Source organism: Macaca mulatta, chromosome 5 (assembly GCF_049350105.2).
Source record: "Macaca mulatta isolate MMU2019108-1 chromosome 5, T2T-MMU8v2.0, whole genome shotgun sequence".
NCBI lineage: Eukaryota > Metazoa > Chordata > Mammalia > Primates > Cercopithecidae > Macaca > Macaca mulatta.
The window spans coordinates 151,298,310-151,311,189 of record NC_133410.1 but is presented as its reverse complement, the minus strand read 5'-3'; the positions used below and the strand labels follow the sequence as shown (position 1 = coordinate 151,311,189).

Genomic DNA, 12,880 nt, shown 5'->3' with positions numbered 1-12,880 from the left:
GTGGAGTGCAGTGGCCGGATCTCAGCTCACTGCAAGCTCCGTCTCCCGGGTTTACGGGATTCTCCTGCTTCAGCCTCCCATGTAGCTGGGACTACAGGTGCCTGCCACCTCACCCGGCTAGTTTTTTGTATTTTTTAGTAGAGACGGGGTTTCACTGGGTTAGCCAGGATGGTCTTGATCTCCTGACCTCGTGATCCGCCCATCTCAGCCTCCCAAAGTGCACTTTGGGAGGTCAGTGGTTTGAAATTCAAATACTACCCTTTGCCTGTGGGACTCTGACTGAATTACTTCACCTGTCTTTGCCAAATTCTCTCTATGTAATAATAATGGTACCTCCCTCATAGGGTGCTTGTATTGTGGGTCCTCAAGACTACCTTTAGGCTTGATGATTTACTAATGTATCAGTCTGTTATCATGCTGCTAATAAAGATATACCTGAGACTGGGTAATTTATAAAGGAAAGAAGTTTAATTGAGTCACAGTTCTACAGGGCTGGGGAGGCCTCAGGAAACTTACAATTATGATGGAAGGGGAAGCAAACACGTCCTTCACATGGTGGCAGCAAGTAGAAGTGCAGAGCAAAAGGGGGAAAATCCCCTTATAAAACCATAAGATCTTGTGAGAACTCACTATCAGGAGAACAGCAGCACTGGGTAACCACCCCCATGATTCAATTACCTCCCACCAGGTCCCTCCCACAACATGTGGAGATTATGGGAACTACAATTCATGATGAGATTTGGATGGGGACACAGCCAAACTGTATCATCTAAGATAGAGAAAAGCTGTATAATCATAGTCATGCTTTCTTATAGTGAAAGTATACAAATTAAGAACAGCAAAGAGAAAAGGTTCATGATGCAAAGTCCGGGAACAAACTCCCAGGTATCCTCTCCCAGTGGAGTCACATGGAGATGTGATTAAAGCTGCCAGCAAAATGATATGTAACCCATGAAGTGTGGTAAACCAGAGAAGCTCAGTTAAGCTTTGGTTTCTAGAGTTGTATTAGATATCACTCACATAAGCATGCAGCATTGGATGATTCAGACACCAGACCCCCTTCCCACAAGCAAAAATAAATGTTCATCATAAATCACATTTTAGAATAAATTTATCTGGTCCAACTGGAACAGCATAGTGTAAGGCCTCATGCATACAAAACACTCTTACCAGGTAGACTCTTCCAGGAGTTCAGAGGTTATCTCCCAGAAGCTAACTGAAGGCCAGACCTGAAGATTCACCTTTCTTTGTGATGGGCAGAGTTTGAGTAACTCAGGCCTGCTGAGTTAACCCTTTCTTGCTGAGTAGTTATGAGGAATAAATGAGTTAATCCATGTAACTTAAAATAGTGCCTGGCATAGGATAGTACTTGGCACACTTAAGCAGCAAACAAGGATCAGCTATAATTTATTCTAGAGGAGCTCTACGAGCTGAATAAAGCTGACTAATTTGGGATAGAAATAAGAAATAGCTATGTTCCATGAATCTTGTGATGATGATAACTCCCCAAGTTTAAATGATGGGTACTATAAGCATATATATTAAACACTTTACCTATGGGTGCTTTAGTAAGAAGATTTCCAGTAAACACTCAATCCTGACTTTTTTGTCCTTTTATTTTTTGCAGAGCCTTGAAACCAGCAAAACAATAATCGAAGAGCAATTCTGTCAAGGGAAACACCATAAATCAGGTACAAGAGTCATTCTTAACATATAACATTAACACATTATATTCATTTCAACTGATGATCAATTCAAACTTATTAACCAAATGTTTTACAATAATGCCAGTTAAGTATTTTAGCATATGTGTGACTGCATGTTATAGATGAGTGGCCATAATTTTATAGATAAATTAATTTCTATTAATACGTTAAACTAATTTTGAGAGTTTTAGTTAGGCCAGGACTACCGTAGGCAGAAATGTGAAGAAATTTTAAAAAATAATGTTATTACTTATCAAATCAATGCATATGCACTAAGGTTTTGTTATTTGGGAAACACTCATCTGTAAGGCGATTTTCTAGAATTGGACAAATCAGGCAGTACTTACATTCCAGTAGAGGAGATTCAGGAGATATCTTTTTTTTTTTTTTTTTTTTTTTCTGAGACAGAGTCTCACTCTTGCCCAGGCTGGAGTGCAGTGGCGCAATCTTGGCTCACTGCAAGCTCCGCCTCCCGGGTTCACACCATTCTCCTGCCTCAGCCTCCGGAGTAGCTGGGACTACAGGCGCCCGCCACCAAGCCCGGCTAATTTTTTGTATTTTTAGTAGAGAGGGGGTTTCACCGTGTTAGCCAGGATGGTCTCGATCTCCTGACCTTGTGATCCGCCCGCCTAGGCCTCCCAAAGTGCTGGGATTACAGGCGTGAGCCACCACGCCCGGCCCTCAGGAGATATCAATATATAAGTAAAAGCGGTGGTAAGTGCTATGATGTAAAATAACAGAATTCTATGGGATAAAATATTGGGAGACAAGTAAAGAATTTACTGTGGATTGGGTAGACAGAGGCTATTTCTCTGGAAGATGACATTTAAACTGAGACCTAAAGTATGAGAATAAAGAGTCCCAGGTAGATGGAACAGCATGGAATAAAGAAAATAAATGAAGAAAAAAAGAAAGAAAATAATTAAAAGAAGAATAGTGTGGCTACAGTAAAGTCACAGAAGGGAAGACAGATATAAATGAAGCTGGGCTGAAAATAAGATGAAAAGCCCAGCCCCATAGGTCCTTAATATCCATCGTAAGATGCCTTTGGACTTGCTCTGCTTGCATTTCTGTGTGATGTCATTTGGTTTTCCCTCCTGGTTCCCTGTATATAGATGCTTTCGAGTCTGTCACCTGACCTCACCTTACCCCGACGTGTGTGTGTGTGTGTGTGTGTGTGTGTGTTTGTACTATTATTTAACTTATTATTTCCTGAAGTCATTTCCAGGATTATATTGGGAAATCTTTCAAAAGTTTACCTCTTGGGAATATGCATTTTAAGAGATTTCTTTTGTACCTGAGACTGGCCTGCTTTTAGGGAACTTGACCTATTTTATGGCTATGTGCATTAAACTGTGTTAGATAATTTTCTAGAATCTAGATAATGCAAGCCAGAAAAAATCTGTGTGCTTTATTGGTTTATTTTTTTTCCAGCTGAAGATTTTTCTTGACCTTAATTATATGGTTAATTGCCTCAAATCCTGATTATACTTTACATGTGAAAATATAGCCTCAGATATCAAGAACAACTGGAGTAAAAGCTTCCTAAATAATTTTCAACATTAGCATTAGTAATATTGGTTCTCTTAAACCAAACAGAGAAAAGCTACACAAATAACTGTTTGCATCTCAGTTAATCTGAATCATATTTCTTTCCTTCGAAAATGCTTATTCTCTTTGATTTATAAAGTTTTATAATGCAGGCTTCTGAAAAAGTCCTAAAGTAAGGCAAATGACTTGGGGTAATGCCTACTTTAGTACTTTAAAGAATGATTTGATCTTTAAGAAATAGCTATGTTCCATGAATCTCACTCTGTCACTCAGGGTCTCACTCTTGTCACTCAGGCTGGATTGCAATGGCGCAGTCATGGGTCACTGCAGCTTTCACCTCCCAGGATCAGCTGATCTTCCCACCTCAGCTTCTCTCAGTAGCTGGGACTACAGGCATGCACCACCATGCCGTCTAATTTTTTTGTAGAGATGGGGTTTTGGCATGTTTCCATTCTTGTCGTGAACCCCTGAGCTCAAATGATCAGCCCATCTTGGCCTGCCAAAGTGCTGGGATTAGAAGTGTTAGCTATCATGCTGGGCCAATGATTTGATTTTATATAAAATGTGGAAATTTTGTCTTTGCAGCACTAAAAGTCTGAAAAACCCAGAGTGGATTTATGCTTATTCTAGCAGAGAAATTTTCAACATATGTGTTAGAAAGGGCATCGACTTTTTTAGACCAATTCAGCATCTTCCAATTAAGTTGACTGTTATTAAAAACTGAGACAAACATCACAGAATTTCCTAGGATTTCATAACTTACAGACAAAATGGCTTGTTTCGTTCCAGAAAGACAAGAGACAGCTGCTTTTTAATTACTACTCTTGCCATTTGCTTTCTACTAGAGATGTGTCTCAAACATGGAATCTAATTAGAAATCTTAATTGAAAATGGATTCTTAAAAAAAGAAAAGAAAGAAAATAGACCAACATTGAAGCATAAATGTAGGAAGAAAAACATCATATTCCCGCCGGATTGAATAATCACCCATCTGAAAATTAGTTGGCCTCTGGGGAGCATGTTTTTGACACCAAACTGAACTTTACTGTTTCCTTTTTCAGGAGGAATTTTCCAAACCAAATGAGGAGTCTTGTAATCTGTAAATTATAGTTTTTGGAGATTATATTTTTCTCAGGATAAAAGCAATGGTTGTGAATTTTGAAGCCTGGGTTAAATCCCAGCTGCTTTACTTGTTTCTAGTGTGACCCTGAACAAATTTCGTAACTATTCTTAATCTCAGTTAGCTCTTCTCTAAAATGGGATTTGCAAATTCTGTTTTTCAACATTGTTTCTGTCTTGTTGCTCTCTTAACTGACACATTGACTGGTATATAGTAGCGTATCTAGATATAGTAAGTTCTAGAAAGGAAGGGAAGGAGCTTAAAAAGCAAGGAGGCTAACTTTAAGAACATATATCTAAGACAATATTGCAAATACAAAACATTGAGAAAGTGCTTATTGATTCTGTACACTGGAGGCAAAGACTTAAAGGCACATTCATTTATCCTTTTATTAAAACTATTTTTTCTTGCAGATGTTCTAGATTCTGCTATCCAGATTTAAACTCCAGTTAGAGGCATAGTAACATATAATTTCTGAATTACAACACTTTGCATGCTGCTAAGCTTGATAGATGCTCAATTAATATTTGATTGATTGAGTGAAGCTATGAACTAACAGTGCTAGGGTGCAAACAGCCCAAATTGTCCTATTCTCTGGTTTACAAACCTCGTATCTAACATCTAGAGTAAGAGAAATTACACTTTTCTGTGACTTTTTTCATTCATTGATAGTAGAGATTCTAGTCAGACTGAATAATCACCCATCTGAAAATGTGCTGCTTCTGCATGTACTGCTACCATCAGATTGGCCAGTTTGCTATTATTTGTGTATATTCCACATTACTACATTTTTGTCTTTACTCACGTTTTTTAATATCTTCCATTGTCAATATTTTCTTCCCTGTTTTTCTTTCCCATTCTTCCTCCTTCCTTCTTCATTTCATTCTTCCTCCTCTTCCTTCCTTTTATCGACCTTCATGTTTTTGATGCAAAAATTTATTAAATTCTTATAAAAATAATTGTCTCCATGAAACTGTCCTAGGTATTTCCTGAGATAATGATCTTATCAACTTTGTTTTGTTTTTATTTGTTTGTTTTCAGGCACTGTCCTTTGATCCGTATCTGTGAAAACTGAGCCTGAAATACAGCCAGTGGAAGTCAAGCCACATAATATGTTAATGCCTCTTTCCTTCTATCCTCTACTCTACCCTCAACCTTTACTAACAAACAAACAAAAAGAAAAACACCAAGGGAGTGTCCCACTGGCAAAGCTTGCAGCTTCCTTCCACACTGCTTTCTAGGTTACTGGTGGGATGAATTATGCCATGATCACCAGGCTGCAGCCATATCAGTTGTCTGAGTCAGGTTGGCTTTTTGAATGAGTCCTTAATTTTTGTTACTGTTTTCCTCAAAGTCAGGAGGCAGGCTCTGCAGCACGGTGAGCTAGGTGTCTTAATTCCCAGGACACCTGCCTGCATCAATTTCCTTGTGGACTAAACTTATTTTGAGTATTTCTCCCTGATTTATGACTTGGATATACACATGACGCTGAGAACTGCTCCTCCACAGAAGCCTGCTCTACCATTTTTCTATCAGCCACACCAAACCCAAGGGAGCCTCTTTTTTATTGATGTGTATTCAGATCAAATTGAAGCATATCAATTAAATTGTGACAACTGTTGGCTCCTTTATAGATGAGTGAATATTTCTGTCCCAGTTTTATCCTTCTTACTGCCTTGTCAAAAGGATTTCTATTTGCTACTTTTTTTATTCCTGCAAATCTTTTCATTGATTTCACATTTGTTATTATCAAAGGTTTCAAATTGTTCCTCTCTTAGGCCATTTCCCACTCTCCTGGCCATATTAATAATAAATATAAGTAAAATAAATAATACCATAATATTTAATGACCCCTTCTAAAATACTTTTTATTTTTATTCACTGTTTAAAAATTTACATACAGTAAAATTTTCACCTTTGGCATACAGTTCTTTGAGTTTTGACAAGTGCACACATTTATGCACTCACCACCACAATCAAGGCACAGAACACTTAATATTATCCCACAAAACTTCCCTCTTCATGTTCATTTATGGTCAAATTCTTTTGCTTACTTACTGGACTTTTTCTATACCTTTAATTCTGTCTTTTGTATTTATGCCATTAAAATAGAATTATACGTTACACAGCCTTTTGAGCTGGCCACTTTTTACTTACCATATTGTGCTTGACATTCACCCATTTGTCTCTTTATTCCTTTTTATTTTATTATACAGGTTTATTACTGTGTAATTGTCCTTTTACTATTTGAAGATCTTTGGGATTGTTTTGGATTTTTAGTTGCTTCTTAAAAACCACTAAAAGCATCTGCGTCCAGGTTTTTGAGTAATCAAAGATTTCATTTCTCTTGACTAGACACCTAGAAGTTAGATTGCTGAGTCATGCTGTAGGTGTGTATTTAATTTTATAAGAAACTACCAGACTGGGGCAAGTATGGTAGCTCACGCCCGGAATCCCAGCACTTTTGGAGGCCAAGGTGGGAGGATTGCTTGAGCTCAGAAGTTTGAGACCAGCCTGGTTAACATAGTGAAACACTGTCTTTAATAAACAGAAACTAAAACTAAAAAAGAGCTACCAGGTATTTTCCCAAAGTAACTATACAATTTTGTGTTCCCACTTGCAGTGTATGAGAGATCTAGTTGGTCAACACCCTTAACAGAGATTGGTATTGTCAGTCTTCTAGAATGATTTATAGTTATTCTAATATGTATCTAGTGATAGTTCTCTGTGATTTTAATTTATATATTCTTAATGACTAATGACACAACATTTTTTCCATGTGCTTATTTACCATTAGTATATCTTATATGTTTTATTTGGTGTAGTGTCTATTTAAATTATTTGTCCATTGTTTTTAGTGAATATTTTTGTTCCTTATAGAGTTCTAAAAGGTCATTAAATATTCCATATTGAAATTCCTGATCGCATATGAGTTTTGCAGATATTTTTTCCAATGTGTAGCTTGTCTTTTCATTTTCTCAACAGTGTATTTCACAGAGTGGAAGTTTTTAACTTCAATAAAGTCAACTTTACAAATTATTTTCTTTTATGGATTGTATTATGTTTTCTGTTATATTAACAAATCTTCACCAAGGTCTATAGGATTTTCTCCTATATTTTTCTGTATAAGCTTTATAGTTTTAGGTTTTGTAATCAGATTATTAATAGTGAGTTAATTGTATAAGGTCTGAAATGTGTTCTTTTTTGTTTCTTTGCACATAGGCATTCAATTGTTACACTATTGAAATAATTATTTTTTCTATCCATTGAATTGCCTTTGAATCTGCAAAAAAATAATTGATTATGTAAGCACGTATTGTCTCTGTCTTATTATTCTGTAACTATTCTCCTTCCAAGGTCTTGTTATTTTTTAAATTAAGTAGCTTGAGTTCTCTGATTTTGTTCTGCTTTCTCAAAACTTTGCTATTCATTGTTTGCCTTTCCATATATAGTTTAGAATTAGCTTTTTCTTGATATCTGCTAATATTCTTGCTTGGATTTTGATTTATTTATATTCAATCATCTATAGATCAGTTTGGGCAAAACTGACCTTTTACCAATAATGCGTCTTCTAATCCATGCGCACAGTCTATCTATTTAAATAGATCTTATTTATTTCTCTCATCAATATTTATAGATTATAGCGCACAGATTCTATATAAATAACAAAACTGAATGACATTTTATGTTCTTTATATTTTATATTCTATATGAAGAACATAAAGAGCAAAACTGGAGGAATCACATTACCTGACTTCAAGTTATATTACAAGGCTGTAGTAATATAACAGCTGTAGTAATATAACAGCTATAGTAATATAAAGGCTATAGTAAAAAACAGCATGGTACTGGCATAAAAACAGACATGTAGACCAATGAAACAGAATAGAGAGCCCAAGAACAAAGCCACACACCTACAGTGAACTCAGTTTTGACAAACGTGTCAAGAACGTACACTGTGAAAAAGACAGTATTTTCAATAAATGAGGCTGGAAAAACTGTATATTCATAAGCAGAAGAATGGAGCTAGATACCTATCTGTCACCATATACAAATAAAAATGAATTAAAGATTTACATCTAAGACCTCAAACTATGAAACTACTATAAGAAAACATTGGGACTCTCCAGGACATTGGTCTGGGCAATATTTCTTGAGCAGTACTCCACAAGCATAGACAACCAAAGCAAAAATGGACAAATGGGATCACATCAAATTAAAAAGCTTCTGTGCAGCAATGGAAACAGTCTACAATATGAAGAGACAATTCACAGAATGGGAGAAAATATTTGCATACTGCCTATCAGACAAGGGGTTAATAATCAGAATACATAAGGATCTGAAACAACTCTACAGAAAAAAATCTAATAATCCTATCAAAAATGGGCTAAATATTTGAATAGACATTTCTCAAAAGAAGACACACAAATAGCAAACAAGTATATGAAAAGGTGCTCAACATCACTTATCCTAAGAGAAATGCAAACCAAAACTGCAATGATATATCATTTCACCGCAGTTAAAATGCTTTTTATCCAAAAGACAGGAAATAACGAATGCTGGCCAGAATGGGGAGAAAGGGAACCCTCATACACTGCTGGAGGAAATGTAAGCTAGTACAATCACTATGAAAAACAGTTTGATGTTTCCCTGTTTCCTCAAGAGACTAAATATATAGCTACCATATGATCCAGCAATCTCACTGCTGGGTATATACCCACAAGAAAGAAAAACAGTATATAGAAGAGATATCTGCATTCCCATGTTTGTTGTAGCACTGTTTACAATAGTTGGAAGCATCCTAAGTGTCCATAAACAGATGAATGGATAAAGAAAATGTGGTACATATACACAATGGAATACTCTTCAGCCATAAAAAAAGAATGAGATCCACTCATTCGCAACAACATGGATAGAACTGGAGATAATTATGTTAAGTGAAATCAGGCAACCTCAGAAAGACAAATATATGTTATGAAAGAATGAATAAGACCTACTATTTGATAGCATAATAGAGTGACTATGGTTAATAATAACTTAACTGTATATATTAAAATAACTAAAATAGTGTAATTGAATTATTTGTAACACAAAGGATAATTGATTGAGGGGATGGATGTCACATTCACCATGATGTAATTATTTCACATCATGAAATAATGAGGTTTTGATACCTCACAAACATTTATACCTACAATGTACCCATAAAAATTTTAAATACAAAAATTGTTTAAACTGTATATTCACAGAATTGTATGTGAAACCATCACTACAATCAATATTGGAACATTTTTATTTTTTCAGAAAGAAACCTTATGCCCCTAAAGCCATCACCTCAATTTTGCTCCAACTTCCCCAGCTCTAGTAACCACTAATCTACCTTTTGTCTCTATAGATTTGTCTCCTCTGAACATTTTACATGAATAGAATTATACAGTATATGGTTCTTTCACATAGTATAATGTTTTCAACATTCATCAACATTTGCAGGATATATAAGTACTTCATTCTCCCCCTCCTACTTTTATTTTGGTATAATTGAAAATTAAAATAGTATATAATAAACTCACTTATTTCTAACTTTTTTTTCTAGAAAATTTTGGAATTTCTATGTAAACAGTTATGTTGTCTGCAAACAGTGATGGCTTTATTGTTTTGCTTTTCAATCTGTATGTCTTTTATTTTGTTCTTTTGTTACCCTTATTGCATAGGCATCATACCTCTGATGTACACAGGAGAGATTAAAGTGAACATCCTTGTCTTATTCTCATTTTGATGGGCAAATAATTAAGGATTTTATCATTCACAATGCCCATTATCTGATTAAGGATCTGGCCTGTCAGTTTTCTTGGTAGCTTTTAACTACAAATTCAATTTCTATGAAAGGCATAGAATTATTCAGGTTACCTATTTCTTCTTGAGTGAAATTTGGTTGTGTCATTTAATTAATTGGTCAATTTTATCTGTTTTTTTGTTTACCTTCATAATATCAGAATATCTCCTTATCATATTAACGTTTATGGTCTATATGATTATTGGGGGAACCTACCCCCGATAGTCAATGTGGGTCCTTTTCTATTTTCCCTAAGTGTCGGCTGGTCTGAGAAATAAAGGAAAAGAGTACAAAAGAGAGAAATTTTAAAGCTGGGTGTCCAGGGGAGATATCACATGTCGGCAGATTCCATGATGCCCCCTGAGCTGTAAAACCAGCAAGTTTTTATTAGTGATTTTCAAAAGGGGAGAGAGTATATGAATAGGGTGTGGGTCACAGAGATCACATGCTTTAAGGGCAATAAAAGATCACAAGGCAGGAGGTCAGGGTGAGATCACAAGGTCAGGGAGAAACTAGAATCACTAATGAAGTTCCCTGTCCAGCTGTGCACGCATTGTCATTGATAAACAAGGTTCAAGAGCAGAGAACCAGTCTGACTAGAATTTGCCAGACTGGAATTTCCTAATCTTAGCAAGCCTGGGGGCACTGCAGGAGATTAGGGCATGTTTCATCCCTATCTACATCTGCATAAGGCAGACACCCCCAGAGCTGCCATTTCAGAGGCCTCCTCTGAGAATGCATTATTTTCCCAGGGCTGTTAATTATTAAAATTCCTTACTGGGGAAAGAATTCAGCAATACTTCTCTTACCCGTTTTCAGTAATAAGAGAAATATGGCTCTGTCTTGCCCAGCCCACAGGCAGCCAGACTTTAAGGTTATCTCTCTTGTTCCCTGAAAATTGCCATTATCCTGTTCTTAAGGTGCCCAGATTTCATATTGTTCAAGTACACATGTTCTACAAACAATTTGTGCAGTTAATGCAATCATCACAGGGTCCTGAGGCGACATTCATCCTCAGCTTATGAAGATGTTGGGATTAAGAGATTAAAGTAAAGGCAGGCATAGGAAATCACAAGAGTATTGATTGGGGAAGTGATAAGTGTCCATGAAATCTTCATAATTTATGTTCAGAGATTGCAGTAAAGACAGGCAGAAGACATTGTAAAAGTATTAATTTGGGGAACTAATACATGTCCATGAAATCTTCACAATTTATGTTCTTCTGCCATGGCTTCAGCTGGTCCCTCCATTCGGGGTCCCTGACTTCATGCAACATCGATATCCTCTCTTCCATTCCCAATACTGGTAATTTATATATTTTCTGCTTTCTTTGTCATTCCAGGTAGAGGTTTATCAATTAACCTTTTCAAACAATTAATTGTTGATTTCATAGATTTTCTCTATTTTGAATTTTCAAAGCTTAGCTCATTTATTTGAAACTTCTTTTCTAATGTAAGCACTCTATATTTTTCTATGCATGTTAGCTGCATCCAACAATCTGATATATGAGTGTGTTTCCCAGTTCCCAAATGTTTGTATTTTCCAGGTATATTTTGTTATTGAATTCTAGTTAAATACCATTGTGGTTTTAAAACTTTATATGATTTCAATTTTTTATTATTTTGTGGTTCATGTCAAAGAATGGGGACTGTTCTTTGATCAAAACCATGAGAAAACAAAGAAGGAAAATGAAAAATTCACTGTATTAAGGTTAACTTCTCCAAATTTTAACTCCTTTCAACAATTTTCCTGTTTAACTTATTTTTTTAGAGTCTTTAGGTAGCTTGTTTAGTGTATTTACTCTTAATCAGTGTGAGGTATAGCTTTTAGCTGCCCTGATGCATCTTGGCTAGAAATAAAACAATTAACAACTTTGCATGTATGAATTCTCTCCAAAATAGATATTACCATTTTCCCAATTTATTGTAAGGGGACTAAGGGACAGTATGGCTAAGTAAATTGCCCAAGGTCCCAGAGTAAATGAAAAGGCCTAGGCAGTTTGGATCCATAATTGGTCCCAACCACTTTGCTGCACCTCTCTCATTTTGAATTACTATAATGATAAATGCCATGTGACATGACAGGGATCCAGATGAGCACTGCAGACTAACACAGTGTTAATGAATACAGGAAAGACACCAAAGCAATAGAAAACAGTCATTCAAAAACAAACATATTAACTTGCCTAGAGAAGGGAATAAGAGCTTGTCAAGAAATTATCAGAGTAGTTCATGAACAGGGAAAGAAGGAGTGGGTTTTAAGTGGTAAAAATGTTCAGGGGTTAGAAGGGTGCATGGGAGGTGTGCAGAAATGAGTTTTATGTTGGTTATGCTAATTGCAAATTGAAAGCCAGTACTCTGGCAAGGGCAGAATGTGAATGAAACATTTCTATTTACAACAATAAACTCTATATAGTAGGTGCTCAATAAATTCATATGACATGAATTAATCATGATATTTCCTCCCTTCTGACATGTAGGGTCAAAACAGTCCTAAAAGCTAGTGATCTTTTACTTGAGATTAAGAAGATGGGGAAGGAAGAAGGAACGTCTACACATGTTTTTTTTTTTTTTTTTCAGTTTTCAGTGACATAAATCATATCATACTTTTACATAAAATTTGAGCTCATATCCTTCTACTAACTCAGTGGCAAGCCTTCATATACCTCAG

The 12,880-nt window shown here is 35.9% G+C and overlaps 1 protein-coding gene across 6 annotated transcripts in view; it reads left to right on the top strand.

Annotated features, from left to right (window-relative positions):
* Nucleotides 1-12,880, top strand: part of INPP4B (inositol polyphosphate-4-phosphatase type II B) — an 813,118-nt gene that overhangs the window by 383,356 nt on the left and 416,882 nt on the right. For all 6 annotated transcript variants that reach the window (XM_001091644.5, XM_015139258.3, XM_028848782.2 and 3 more), the window contains one exon: nucleotides 1,628-1,691. The gene's annotated coding sequence lies outside the window, so the exon portion shown is untranslated. The remainder of the gene's footprint in view (nucleotides 1-1,627; nucleotides 1,692-12,880) is intronic.